The 14,024-nt window shown below is 42.2% G+C and overlaps 1 protein-coding gene across 15 annotated transcripts in view; it reads left to right on the forward strand.

Annotated features, from left to right (window-relative positions):
- Positions 1–14,024, forward strand: part of APBB2 (amyloid beta precursor protein binding family B member 2) — a 162,821-nt gene that overhangs the window by 137,760 nt on the left and 11,037 nt on the right. Inside the window, exon 1 of one of the 15 annotated variants that reach the window (XM_064418320.1) lies at positions 345–484. The exons of 13 other annotated variants lie outside the window; for them this stretch is intronic. The gene's annotated coding sequence lies outside the window, so the exon portion shown is untranslated. Of the gene's footprint in view, positions 1–344; positions 485–610; positions 754–14,024 lie in introns of those variants that run through there. One more of the 15 variants, XM_064418321.1, reaches the window with a different exon arrangement.

Raw genomic sequence — 14,024 nt, forward strand, 5'->3', positions numbered from 1 at the left:
TTCAGCTTTCCCCAAAAGATGACTTCTGTCACAAAAGATTAATCTTTGAAGTTTACTGGCTAGAAACACAACGCGTGGCAGCGAGGAGCGAGCCCTCCCTCGGCTGCGGGTCGGAGCCTGGGGCGGCGGAGGGATGGGGAGGGAGGGGAGGACACTCCCCTGCCGGGGCCGGCCTGCCTTCCCGAGCAGCACCGCCAGCTGCAGCCCAAACACCCTGCCTGCAAACACCCGTGCCTGCAAACAAACACCCGTGCCTGCAAACACCCTGCCTGCAAACAAGCACCCGTGCCTGCTCAGCCCGTGGGCAGAGCGGGGGCCGGCACCGTGTGCCTCCAGCCGGTGCAGAATGAATGAGCTGCTGCTCTCAGGGGTGTTTGCCCCCCGTCGCTGAAGATGCCTAGATACAGCTCACGGAGATGGGGATTGACTTGGGTGGTTGGTATGACGTGCTGGGCGTTTAATTCCTGTTAGCTGCAACAAAAAGGTAAGAAACTTAAAAAGTGACAAGGAATAAACCTCAGCCCTTCCCCCTTCCACCCCCCAGACAGCAGTTTTGCATTAGTGTAGCCTTTGTCTCGAGCTGTGTTTTCAAAGCTGTGGTCTATTAGGCTAAAGCTACTGTGTGGATGCCTGCAAGGCAAATTACAGCTCCTAGTGTGACAAAGGCAAGTCAGGTTTCTGTTCTTCAAGAGCTGACACTTAACAAGCTTCAGGAGAGCACTGTAGCAGAAATGCTGGACTGTGTGCTGAGCGGTAAGTATTCGATGCTGTTCTCCCTCTCCCTTATCCCTTCAGATGTTGCTCATTTGAGCAGTAAGCTAACTATGGATCCTGATGATTAATGGGTTTGGGGGACTGTGTTCAGCTCAGAATTACATGTTCCTAAACTGGCTGTGGTTACTGACTGCTTACTGAGCAGCCTGATCTTTAGAGGCTGATCATAATTTGTTTTCCTCGTTAATGCCATGTTAATGTATGAAAAGATGCTGTAGTTAAGAACAGCTAAAGCGAAGAGAGCTCTGTGTTTTCGCTCCCAACATACACCACCTGTATAATTATTTATGGCTAATTCCCAGCGAACTTCTAGCTAGACAGTCTGGGCTTTCTTTTTTCAGCCCATAATCGACAATGAAGATTGAACAATCTGTGTAAATCTTCAAAAGAAATTAATATCTTTAGTGGCAGAAATATTGCACTATATGTGGGTATACATGCATGTTAAATATATTTAGTTGAAGTGCAATGGTTAGCAGCTCTTTTGACAGAAGAGGAAACTTCATGATTAAATGAAATCTATTGCCTTGAGGTCTCTGTGCTTGCTTAATCCTATCTGAATTTATAAAGAAACTGCAGCAGGAGAAATTTCATTGATTTCTTAATTGATATATAGCTTTGAATCCTTATTATGCTGGGTGCATGGGGAAGGAAGAGAGACAAGCACATTTATCTTTTTCTTTAAACTCAGCAGCTTCACTCTTCAATTAGGTTTCTTGCATATTATGGAACCTCATTGCTCTCCCTGTTCTGTGCAGTAATTTTTGCTTTCTTAAAGGATAGCTGAGACTATGAGGGGAGTACATGATCTGTTTCATCTTTTAAAACTATGGCTTTAATTATGTTCCTGTAGCTGTTGCTTTGTGGTTAATGTAATTATAACAACTTGTGAGTGAGGAAAAGAACATTATTTAGCCCTGAAGCATTTCTCAGTAAAAAGTGGCCTATTTATTTTCATAAGAATTTAAAAGAGCAAAAGGGAAAGATAGTGAGGTTTTCTTATGTAATACCAGGGGTTTTTTAAGGTTTTTGGTGGGGTTTTTTGTTTGTTTTGATTTAGTTTTTCTTTTTTTTTAAGTACCGGTTAGTTTTCCCTTTTACAACAAATGGGTGTATATGCATAAACCCTTTCTATGAAGAAATTTTAAACGCAGATCAGTTTTAATACAGATGGAGAACAAATCATTTGAATTAGTATTTTAGATAATCAAGGTGTGTATTGAAAGTCTGTGGTATTTCTTGGATTGTTGCAGTCTGTTGGGAATTCAGCAAGGCTTTCTGATTCATCATTCACAGTTTCCTGTATTTCATGACATGAAGTAAGATTGCTACAGTGGACAAAAGTTCTGATAGAGTTGATGTTGGAGTGCTAGGATTGATTCAACTGCACTGTAAAGCTTAAATTTGCTGCAATAGTCTTATTCTCTTGATCAAGAGACATACAGGTCAACTCTGAGATTAAACAGCTCTAAATCAGGAATATCAAGTCAGTAACAAGTGTTCTGTTTAATTTCCACCTGTTAGCAAATAACTGGCATGTCCCAGAACTTTTATTGGTGTCTGCCAAATGAAACAATATAGCCTTTTTCTTTTATTTTTTTGTAGTACTTTGATGTTGATGTGATATTAAAACCTTCTTTATATGTTTAAGAATTTTCCTAAATCTGAAATACTTTTATGGCTTAATTCAGTAATTGTTTAATAACTTGAACCAGAAATTCTTAGATCAGAATCAGCTAGGTTGGAAAAGACCTCTGAGATCATGGAGTCCAAGCTGTGACCCCACACTGCCTTGCCAAGCATACAGGGCACTGAGTGCCACATCCAGGCTTGCCTTAGACACCCCCAGGGACAGTGACCGCACCACCTCCCCAGGCAGCCCATTCCAATTCCCATCACCCTTCATGGGAAGAACTTCTTCCTAAATGTCCGACCTAAACCTCCCCTGACACAGCTTAAGACAGTGTCCTCTTGTCCTACTGCTGGCTGCCTGGGAATATCCAACCAATCCATCTTAAATGGTGCTCTAGTGATTTGGGGGAAAGTGGCCTGCTGTTCAACATTTTTGTGCTTGCAGAAATATGTTTGTTTTCCCTAGCAAGCCAACATGTTCTTATGAGAGGGAAATGATCTGCAGTGTATTATGGAAGATGTCTCTGGTTTACATCAGGAGAGGCACCTGAGGTGGCTGTGTGCTTCAGGGGCTCTAAGGGCACCCACTCTTTAATCTCAGGTTTTCAGTCACTGAGTGTGTGCAGTGAGGGAAGCCCTGTAGGAATGGCAAAATGACCTGATGTTGCTTATTTATGGAGGGCACTTAAGAATAACAGGGAACAAAGCTTGGCTGTCAGATACCAATGTGCTGTCAGATACCAAACTATGAAACTTTCATAGTTTCATAATTAGATGTCACATTGATACCTGACAAAATAACAAAAGCTGCAGTAAGTGGAGCTTACTGATTCAGAAAGTCTCTACTGAAAAACAAACTCTTCTGGTTTTAAGAGTAACACTTAGTCTTTACAAAACGTGGATTTGTCAGGGTGCCTAATTTTTTTTTCTTTTAAAAATAGAATCTGATTAGGTTATAGTAGGTTTCATAATATATAATTAGCAACAGAATGCTAGATAAGCCATCAATTTTTAAGCAGAGCTCTTCTTTGCTACGAGTGGAGAATTACTTAAAAATTGATGGCACAATCTGGCCCGCAATGAACAGGGGATTCATGCAGAAAACATTAGTTGTAATTCTACTCAGTCTCCATCCTGGTGATGGCAGGGACCCAGAAACTCAAGACGAGTCTGCTGGAATAGTCTGCAATTTCAATACTTGTTGAGAGACAAAGGCTTAAGGACTACTTAAAAAAAAAAAAAAAAAAAAAAAAAAAAAAAAAGCAAAACCCACACACAAACAAACAAAACAAAATAAACAAAAAACTGTAAAAAAGCTATCAAACCCCTAGAAAAATTATAAACCACAGCTATTTTCCTTTCATTAAAGGAAACTATTTCTCTAATGGCATACAAAAGTGAAAGACAATCATTTTCTAAGCAACAGGAGGTTTTCAAATGCACAGAAATGAAGGTTGTTTCCTCTGTTTTTTCATGTTGTGTTGTTGAGGTGTAACTACATTTTTTATAGGGATTTTTGTTGCATTAAGTGCTACTAGACTTGGTAATTACAAATAAGAGAACCAGAATAGGGCCTCTTCTGTGCCTCGGAGGATGTGCTCAGGCAAATACTTGTAACTGTAAATAAAGATGAAAGGCTCATGCAATGGACTGTAATTTTTAATCAAGTTAAATATGTTTTACTCCATTAAAACTCTGTGGTAATTGACAGCAAAGACATTTCAACCGGTTGTTATCTCTTAGGAAGAGAGATGATCAGGGCTGCTGTTGGTGTGTGTAGTCCCATGTGAAAATGTTGAAGGACCATGGAAGTTGCAGGGCAGACCTATGTAGTTCTTTATGGTATAGTTAACACATGGCAGCCTTTTGTTTTTTGGTGTTTTTTTTGTTTTTTTGTTTTTTCTGATCTGCTTAAAAAAGACAACTGAAGAAATTGCAGTATGCCAGACTCCAGAGGAAGCTACAGGAATGAAGAGATGTGAAGTGTTAACTGTATCTTCACAAAGTTATCTGAATGCATCAGTCACAAAATGTTTGGGCTGTACATCTCTGCCAGGTACAGGGGATTAAAGTCCTAACACTTTCCCAAGCTTATGTGCCGTGCAGTGCCACACTAGAACATCATCCAAGCATAGAACATTACCTTGATCCTTAAATACCTTTTTGGAAATGACAAAACCAAAACCTGTCAGGTGTCTTGGTGTGATTTGCTCTCCATCCCATTGTAGTCTTACAGTGGCCCTTGTTGAAGCAGAAGACACAACAGCAGCAACTGTGGAGTGTTTGGAGCCCAGGACAGCTCCTGCTGTCCCTGCCACAGGTTTGGATCTGTGGGGCATCTGAGCTGCTGAGGCTCTTGGGCATGTTGTTTGATCCCTGCCAGCTTCATTCTTCCCTCTTGAGACAGCCCCATAGGTTGGTCATCTGCATAAACACAGCATCACCTGTCCATCAGTGCAGGCATCTCAGATCTGTGCTTGCAGGTGTTTCTGCTACAGAGCCAGGGGAAAAAAGTTGCCCTGGAACAGGCTGCAACAGATCAGCCAGAGCAGCCTCCTGCCCACACCTGGACAGGGTTCAGCATTACCTCAGAGCCTCTTCAGGTTGATATTTATAAGAACAGAGTGCACAGCCTCTTAAAGTATATATCTCTGGGTTTACCCACTCTCTTGGCAAAGAAACTTGGGTTTGCTCTATTTTTTAAATCCTCCCATGAGACATTAATTAGATCCTCTCCCATTTCCTTGTCCCCAGGCTAAACAAGCCCACCCCATCTCCATGCTGAACAAGCATGGCTCCTACACCCTTGGCTGGCCATGGCTGGGCTCACTCCAGTTTGTCATTCTCCATGGATTGGTGAGCCCAAACTTGCATGCAGAAGTGCAGATAGAGCCTCATGAGCACCATGTCAAAGGGTGTTCATTCACATCTCAGTGAAATCTCCATCACCCTTCCACTTGTGGGATGGGCATTGCACATCAGTGTCAGCCCCCAGGACACAGTTTGCATCAGTCACTGAGAGAAGGAATGGTCTCATACTCAAGCAATGCCCTATCAGTCACAGCACTCTACAAGTCTGCTGCCTCCACTGCATCCCTGGGCCTGGGGACTCTGGAGGAAAGCAGGGATCAGGGAGACAGGTGCCCTTCCAGTACTGCAATGCTCTGTCCCCAAAGGCACTAATTGGAAAGCAACCTGGAATAAATGAGCTGGCAGAAGTGATGGGGAGGAAGAGACTGTTACCACCTTCCCTGGAAGGCAGTGTCCGCTCGGGGTTTGCTCCTTTCTCACGCCTCTGCAGGCTGGAAGGTCATGGGCTGTTTTTCTTGGTCTTGGCCTTTTCCCCTCAGAAATGAATCTCAAATCCTGTGTAGCAGCCCTGACACAATTTTCTGGGGATTGTCTTCCCAGGTTATTGGCAGGCTCTGGCTTGACCCATTTTAACTCAGTCAGCTTGGAAAGGGATATGTGGGACACCACACCAAAGCACTTGTACAGCTGCTCTTGGCAGCATTTCTGGCACTTGGAGCAATCAACAAAATCTGCCACTTGAACTGAAACTTTCTGTATCTACTTTTTAGCCTTGGGATGGTTTTTTAAAAATTTGTTTATTTAATTTTAAAGGTAAATTATTCAACCATATTTGAGCTACTAGAAAATGTAAAGAGTATACAGGCAAACAGTCTTTTGTATGAAAATAATTAATGAATTACAAGACACTCTATGAGAAGTTGTTGGGTTAATTGCAAAGCTGTAATTAACTGGTTAGAAGGAGGAGGTAGCCTCCCCTGATTCATATGCATGCCACGGCAGCCAGAGCCCCACTCATTTCCCTATGCCTGAGGAAGTCCAGCAGCTCAACTGCTTGTTTTTCTCTCACCTTCCTGAATTTCCTTCAGTGCTCTTTTCTCTGGGCTGGCAGCTGCAGTGGTGATTGTTCTGTCCAGTTGTATCTTGCATAACAATTGGGGAATTAACAGATCTCCCTTTCAGAGTTTGCTCCAGCAGGTCATGTTTTGTGTCTCTAAGGCATTTCTTTTTCTGTCCTCCCCACAGTATGTGGTGTCTAAGTTACGGGACAGTTTCTCCAGTATAATGCTTTTTTTTAAGAGATAGAAACCTCTGTCTACTTCATATAAAGTCAGTGATTAATGGACAAAGAAAATCGTATATGTTCTCCTTCTCATACTACTTAGAAACACTGTGTTTTCTCAGAAAGTGAAAGTGATACTACTTTTTCAATTCTGATTTTCATATTGGCACTGACATATAGTATCAACGGTGTTTAGGTCTGAAAGACTGCCAATATTTACAATGTTGAGATTTTAGTCCTTTATTTTATAAAATGTTGGCAATAGTTGAAGAGCATGCTGATTCTGCAAAGCCCAGTAGAAAGCCCATGTAGCTGAAGAAAGGAGTGAGTGGGGTTTTGGCTGGGGAGATCCACATGGGTCACCACTGGATATTGAAAAGGGGAAACTCCCAACGCAGTGTATGACAGGAGTGGAGCAGAGCACCTAGTGTTTCTTCTTTACAATGAAGCGAAGTTTCATGCTTCTGTTGTAGAATTTCTGGGAAAGTCCATTACATTTGTAAATATAGATATTTTTTCCAACTTGGCTGCTTTCATAGAACAGCCCAGATTGGAAGGAATATGAAAAGACCATCTGATCCAGCCACTTATGGGAAGGGGAGCCTAAAAGAAATAGTCCAGCACCCTGTCAGGTGAAGCCTCCTGTGATGGAGCTCTGACATGTCCATGGAGAGGTTGTTGCACTGAATTCCTGTTTGTCACAAGGAGCCACATTGAGATTATTGCAAGGGACATTGGGTACAAATTGCAACAGGAGAGGTTTCATCTCAACATGAGAAAAAATTAAATCTCTTTGTGCATGCATACACATCCATTTTGGACAGATGCATTAGGGAACCATATGCATGTTTAGCTAAAACCTGCCTTACAAAACTTATGTTTATTCCAGATCTGTTCACTAAGCCATTTCTAAGCAACAGATCAATTGCTGCAAGCTTGCTGACATGAGATGTCTAATGGGAATTGGATCCCTTCCCTTCAGTGTGCTCTGTCTTTAATCTTAGCCTTATTACTTGTTACATGATGATTTTTCCATGCCACTTCTTTTTCTTTTTTTTTCCCAAGAGTCACTTACAAGCTGGAATGATGTAGGGTCCCATATTTTTGCATACAGTGCATGAACTATGCTCTCAGATGCTCACTAGACATAAGCCCTTCTTAGGGGCTTTGGGAAGGGAAATTGTGAGGTGCATGCAGGAGGCAGGAGTGGGACAGCAGGACTAAGTAGCTCTCTTCTGAGAATGGCCATTGTCCCTGTAGAGACACTATGCCTTGCACAGGGTGATGTCCAGTTGAAGGAGAGGTGCAGAGAATCAGGCAGCAGCCCGTGTCCTTCCCCAGGCAGCCCTTTGTGGTACATCCCGGGGAGCGGTGCCTTCCTCCCAGGACAAGCTCCAGAAGCACCCGTGTCCTGGCAGCTCACCCTGCTGGGTTCCGTGCTGCTGCCAGCACCTGGAAGGCAGCAGGCTGTGGTGGTGCCAGCACCTGCAGGGAGCCTCCTGCAGGGCAGGGGACAGGCACAGCAGCTCTGGGGACAGGGACGGGGCAGAAGGGCAGCCACCAGCCAGGGAAGCTTGTGCCTCTCCTGTCTGCCTTCTGTGGGAAAGGGATGTTGGTTAATCATACCGAAGTCAGTGGTTGCTGATGTGTTTTAGAAATGAAGGTGTGTGGTGATTTTGTACACTCTGGCTTCAGTTCAGTGCTCATGGAAGGTTGTTCCCCAAGCTGTCACTTCTTCAGGGTGCAACTTTCAGAGGACCCCAAGTGACCCTGGGGCATGAGCTTTTGGAAGAGGGATTTAAAAAACTGATAACAATCTTTCTTCTCTTTGAGTTTAAACAATGTAAGGTTTGCACAACCTGAAGAATTATTCTTGTTTCTTTTGTCAGTGTCCGCTGTAGAAAGTGTTGTTTTGGAAGAAGAAAGGTTCATGCACTTTATGTGTCTATTTATACTTTCTGCATACTACTTCCTAGACTTCTGTATGGTATTTTAAGCTTTATTACCTCCCACTGTTGATATGTCTGCACTGCCTCACTGAATTCAGCTGATGCCTGTTGGCTTCACTGCATGTTTCCAAAAATACAAACTTCAGAGCAACAAGATTCAATGAAAAAAAAAGGTGTCGAGAGGAAATAGTGGCTGTATGCTTAGATATGCTGTGCTACAAACAAACAGTGTATATTAAATGTACAGCACTTTTCAGCTACCCTGTCTTATCATATGCTGGAACTCTGTCTGCTTGAGTGCTTTCTAACTTGCTCTTTCTGTTTCTTCATGCTTCCCTGGATTCAGAGAGAGGTAAATTATTTTCATTTTTCCATTTTTGTGTTTATCCTTCCGGCATACACTGAAAAATGTTGTATTGGTTTGCTTGTATCAGTGAACAGAAGCTCAACTTAAGTGAGTAAATTCATATCTGTCACCTTTTCAATCTGCTGTTAACAGAATTGTCCAATTGATACTGGCTGTTGGTTGTTTTGGGGTTTTTTTCCCTCAAGCGCCAAATCCTCTAATAACAGAACAGTTTAAAATCATGCTATGAAGTGGGTTTTAGTGTTTGCTTCTGGTTTTAGGATTAAATTCAGATGATGATGTTTTCTGGAATGTGAAATGCAAGACAGTGTTAAAATCTCAGCTTTTATTTAAAAAATTGAAAAAACATGATCCTGAGAGCAGGGGATTTCAGAGCTAACTTTAGCAAGATTTGAAAAAGTAAACATTTCTTTTGGTATTTGTTTCCAGTCTGTCTGGGTTGCTTGCCTGTATTTTAAGTTTGAAGAAAAGTTGTCCCCAGTCCGTTTGATTTGTTTGGATGTACAAAGGGATCGTTTGGAATTCTCTACAATGCTTCCTGTTTCATGGAGCACAGACACTAAGGCATTGTAGTCAGGTGCTTTGCAGCACAAGGGCTGCAGCCACTCCAAGGGCTCTTAGCAATAGAGCTGCATCCCTCAGATGAGATTTGGGGTTTGTTTGCTCTTCTAAATTGCAAAAACTTGTAAGTGGGACTGGCTGGAAAGAATGTGGTTTAGAGATGCAGACTATTCCTTGTGTTTGCTTTGTGGAATATAATGAGAATGGTTTCCAGGCCTGACTTTTTTCAAATCAATTCTTCAGGCAGTGTTGGCCTAGGGAAATATTTGAACTTTCGTGATTGTGGTTTTGCAGTCTAATGAAGGTTTCATGCATGTGGAGAGCAATGATCCTTCCAGCCTAGCACTGGCAAAAGTGTGCTTCAAGCAGATTCGTGCATAGTGTCTGTGCACAACTGCTGTGTTCTCAGTCTGAATAATAAAGAACAAAGGAGAACTAGGAAGCCTTGCTTATAAAACAAATTACACTGGAGAAATTAACTATTCTGCTGTAGTCTTCTGTCTTCAGTTAAATCTGTTATAGTGCTTTGAGCATCTCAGCATGATGTATTTCTTTATTAAATCTTTAAATATTCCTTTTAAGCAAAAGCCCATGTTTTCCAATTAGATCTGGAAGATGGAAGCATTGTCAAAAATATCTAAATACTAATTTGTCAAAGTCACATTTACAGGATCTGCTGCAAATAGGCTGTTCAGAGGTTCACAGGCATAATAACGCATTCATTTACTTAAAGGAAATTCCGGATTCATCACACTGGCCATCCTGAGGAGTTAAATCACCACTTTACAATGCTTCCAGGGAACAGCAGCAACTATAATGGCCTTGACAAACAATCTCATTTCTGTGCCTTTTCTTTGAAAACTGCTGCATGAGGGTAGGAAGGCAGCCCCCTGCCCATGCATATTTCAGAAATATTGTGCAGTAGTTAAGGAAAAAACCAACGTAACACCCTGAAAAATCTGTTGGCCAAGTCAGTGGCCGGTGATTTTTCATACTAGCTGTCCCAGAAGTTCTGTCTTTTGTTAAATCCATCTATAAAACAAGCAGAGGTTTAGCTGCTGATTGACTTTTGAGCGTGCCGTGCCTGTCTGGCAGCTGTTGGGCAGCAGTGAGCCCTGTCTGACCCCAGGCTCCAGCTGGATGTGACATCCTGCTGTCTGCTATCCCTGGGCTGCCAGGCCCACAGGAGCTCAGCTGCCAGGGCACCCCCTTGGTGCTGAGCCTGGCACATGTGACACTGTGCTCCTTGCCATGGTGGTGGTGCTTTGGCCATGTGGTTGTCATGGGACATACATTTGAGCTGTACAATCTGTGCTGTTGTCACTGTGCTAACAGAGCTCACGGACCTGGAGAATTGCACTTTGATGTGACTCCAGCTGATGCAAACCTGTGGCCCTTTGCAGGAGTAGAATGAAACCCTTGGTAGTAGAGAGGGAGGTGATGTGTAACACCTCAGAGCCACCTTTCGTGCTGGTGAGGCAGTGGTGGCGAGGCTCACAGGCTCCTGTCCCCTGGGCACAGGAGGAGGTGGCAGGCAGCACTGAGACCCTGGGAGCCCAGCTGGGGAGCAGCTTTTGCAGCTGCCTAGGCATCAGGCTGCAGGAAGGAAATTGGAGTGAAAGTCATGCAAATGCTCTCAGGCTTGGGGGTGCTGGGCTCTGAAGGGCTGAGCTGCGTATCAGAGGTATCAGCTGTGAGAGGGTTTTAACAAATTTTGGAAGCGCACAGAACTTTGACAATGATAAGACATCAAAGAAAAACTGGCAGCTGTGAGTTTTAGGGCTGCCAGATTAAAGCCTCTGAGTATCACACAAAGTAGCCGTGGCTCCTCCTTCAGAGTTAGCAAGTGACATTATCAAGGAATGAAGCAAACAGCCTTTCAGCAGGGGATAATTTGCCCTACAAACTTCATGCTTGAATTAGAAAAACAAGCTACACTCTGTGAATGCCAGACAATTTGAGGAGAATTTATTAAAATGCAGAACTGATATTTTGCTGCAAGGAAATTAATTTTCAAATTGTGTAAAAACTGAAATAAGAAACGTCTCCCAAAAGTCTCCCTCCCTCTTCTTTGGGAGGGCATTTTAAGTGCTTGGATCCAAAATTCATCACCAGGATAATGTCATGGTAGCCAAGTGTGCTGTGGCTGGAGACTGGCTAAAGAGGTGGAGGAGCTCTGTGAGGTGAAGCGCTTGGAGTGAAGATAAATGGAAGGTTTTATTGTGTGTTCAGGGTTTCCAGCAACTGTCAGAAACACAGGGAACATTCTTTCTCCCCCACATCACTTCCAGCTCTTATCACTGAGGAGAGGAGGGTACATGTGGCTATTGTATAAGAGAAATTGGAAGGAAAAGATTCTTGGGAATTGTTATTTTTCTTCCTCCTCCAGGATTTGATTCCAAAGTGTTGGGTGTATATTCACCTGGAGAAGGGGCTATGAGTTTCATTTGGAGCAGGTGGAAGGGAAGCAGTGGTTTCACTCAGCATCTGGTAGCTGAAAGGTCCTCAGTAAATATTTTACAAACAGATTTTGCAGTGTTTGTGAATGCTGCTTGTTTAGTCTAGTTATCATTTTCTTACCTTTGGATTTTTCTCCCTAACTTTGCAAGTTCCTTGGTGTGACCATAATAAAAAGACAAGTGAACTGAACAGTCACAAACATTATTTTAGCCATAAGCCTTTCTCCTTTCTCCTATGTGAACAAGAAGCCTGGATAAAAAGCCTGAAATATTAATGCAGAGGATCTGTAATTTCTAACATACATTTTACTGCAGGGTTTCTTGCACCTCATCTTCTCTGCCATTCATGATACTGGAATATTTGTGTGTCATGGAAAAACCCCACCCGAGGATGGTCTTGATGGCATTGTGTCTACCTGCTTTTATCACGTGCCTCCTCTCCCTTCTCTTGCTTTTCTCCTCCTCTGCTCCCATGGACATTCAAGTCTTGACAGTGAATGGCAACCCCCTGTAGAGGTGGCTGCTCTCCCCTTTTTTGTTTCCTGCTTTCATAACTCTCTGGTGAGCTGTTTGCAGGAAAGCAAAGTGAAGCCTGGAAGTTACAGACTTGGGAGATGATTTCCCCACAGCCTGGGTTATCTGTTCCCTGACCCTGCAGTTGCAGAAGTCTGTACACCAGGACAGAAAAATCATCTCCTATAGGCTATTCTGGATGAATTTCAATCAAGAATTACAATGAATTTCAATTTTAAAACAAACCCAAAGAATATAATTTTGTGGTTCAAGGATTCTTGTTACAATTTGTAATACATAAATCTGGAAAGAAATGTACATTTTCCTGCATGGGTATCATTTTAATATAGGTGTTTTAAGTAGCAGCCATTTAGTTTCATTGAGAAGAGTAAAAAATTTTATTTCATACTTTAAGGCTAGAATGTTAGGGGTTTTTAACCAAAAAAGATTCATGCAATTCTACATTCTTCTACAGTCTTTTGAAGAAATAAGTTTAATGTGAGAAGGTAATGGAGGATGTGCTACTCTTTTAGGCTGTACTTAATTGGGATGCCTCCTAGGACTTTAGCCTAATAGTGGCAAATGGTTATAACTGCTACTCAAACAGGACAGCATTAGCATAAATTGCTTTTAATGTGATTATATTCATCCAAGGTTGAGCAGCTAAGTGATGCTTAGCCAGGTGTTAAATAGGTATGATTATCTAAGGTTTAGTCAATGACTCTAGGCATTTGCCAATTAAATAGAGTAAAAGAGCAAATAGACATTAAATTCCCTTCTACTTAGCACCTTACATTGTCTTTTAAACTCTCAAAATTGCTTTTTAAAATGTCCTTCTCTAGTTCTGTATTCTTTCAAAATAAATTACAAAATAAATTTATTAGTTATAAATTTTAACTGTTCAGCAGAACCAGTCTTACCCACTCTTGCACAAAGTAATTCTTATCTATTTTTTTGTTTTTCTAGCTTTTTTCCTGATTACTGATTTATATCCGGTTCCTATAACTGGAAAGTTATTAGTGGAAGATGTAGTATGTGTGCAAATGATTTTTAAAAATTTAAAATTACCTTCTATGCAGTACTTCTCTATAATCCTGTATCAATTGAAGTGTTGCCCTTGTGTTATAAAATTTCAGGAGTATGCAGCTTTATTTGCAACATCATTCTCCCACTAAACACCTTGCTGCTCTCCCCACTGACATGGAATGAAATTTTTCTGGGAGGTGTCATTCAGATCCCACTGATTTCATGTGCACACCCCCTATGGAGACAGAGACTCATCCAGCTGGATGAGATGTGATGTTAACCCTGTGCTAGCTCTCTATCCAGCTATGGGATTTGTAATGGCTTTTTAATTGCTTTTTTTTTCGCTTGTTTTCCTAGTAGAATGTAAAGATAGGGGAGTGGTAAGAGAGGAGGCATGTGCCCTTTTCTGTAAATTTCTATTGCAAACACGTTGCTCAGCACTTCTTCATTATCCCAGGGGCCTGTTGCACATAAATCTCACTTAAATGTTAATCAGCTTGAAGTGAGCTGCAGTCAAATGAAGGTTTATAGATGAAGCAACCCAGAAGGGATCTGAAGTGGAGGAAGAATCAGAGACTGGTCTTCAGCCTTACTTGGGATTCAAGGCCATGGACAAATAAGAAGCTGTTCCATTGTGGTCCTATGTAGGG

This window comes from Passer domesticus, chromosome 4 (genome assembly GCF_036417665.1).
Source record: "Passer domesticus isolate bPasDom1 chromosome 4, bPasDom1.hap1, whole genome shotgun sequence".
NCBI lineage: Eukaryota > Metazoa > Chordata > Aves > Passeriformes > Passeridae > Passer > Passer domesticus.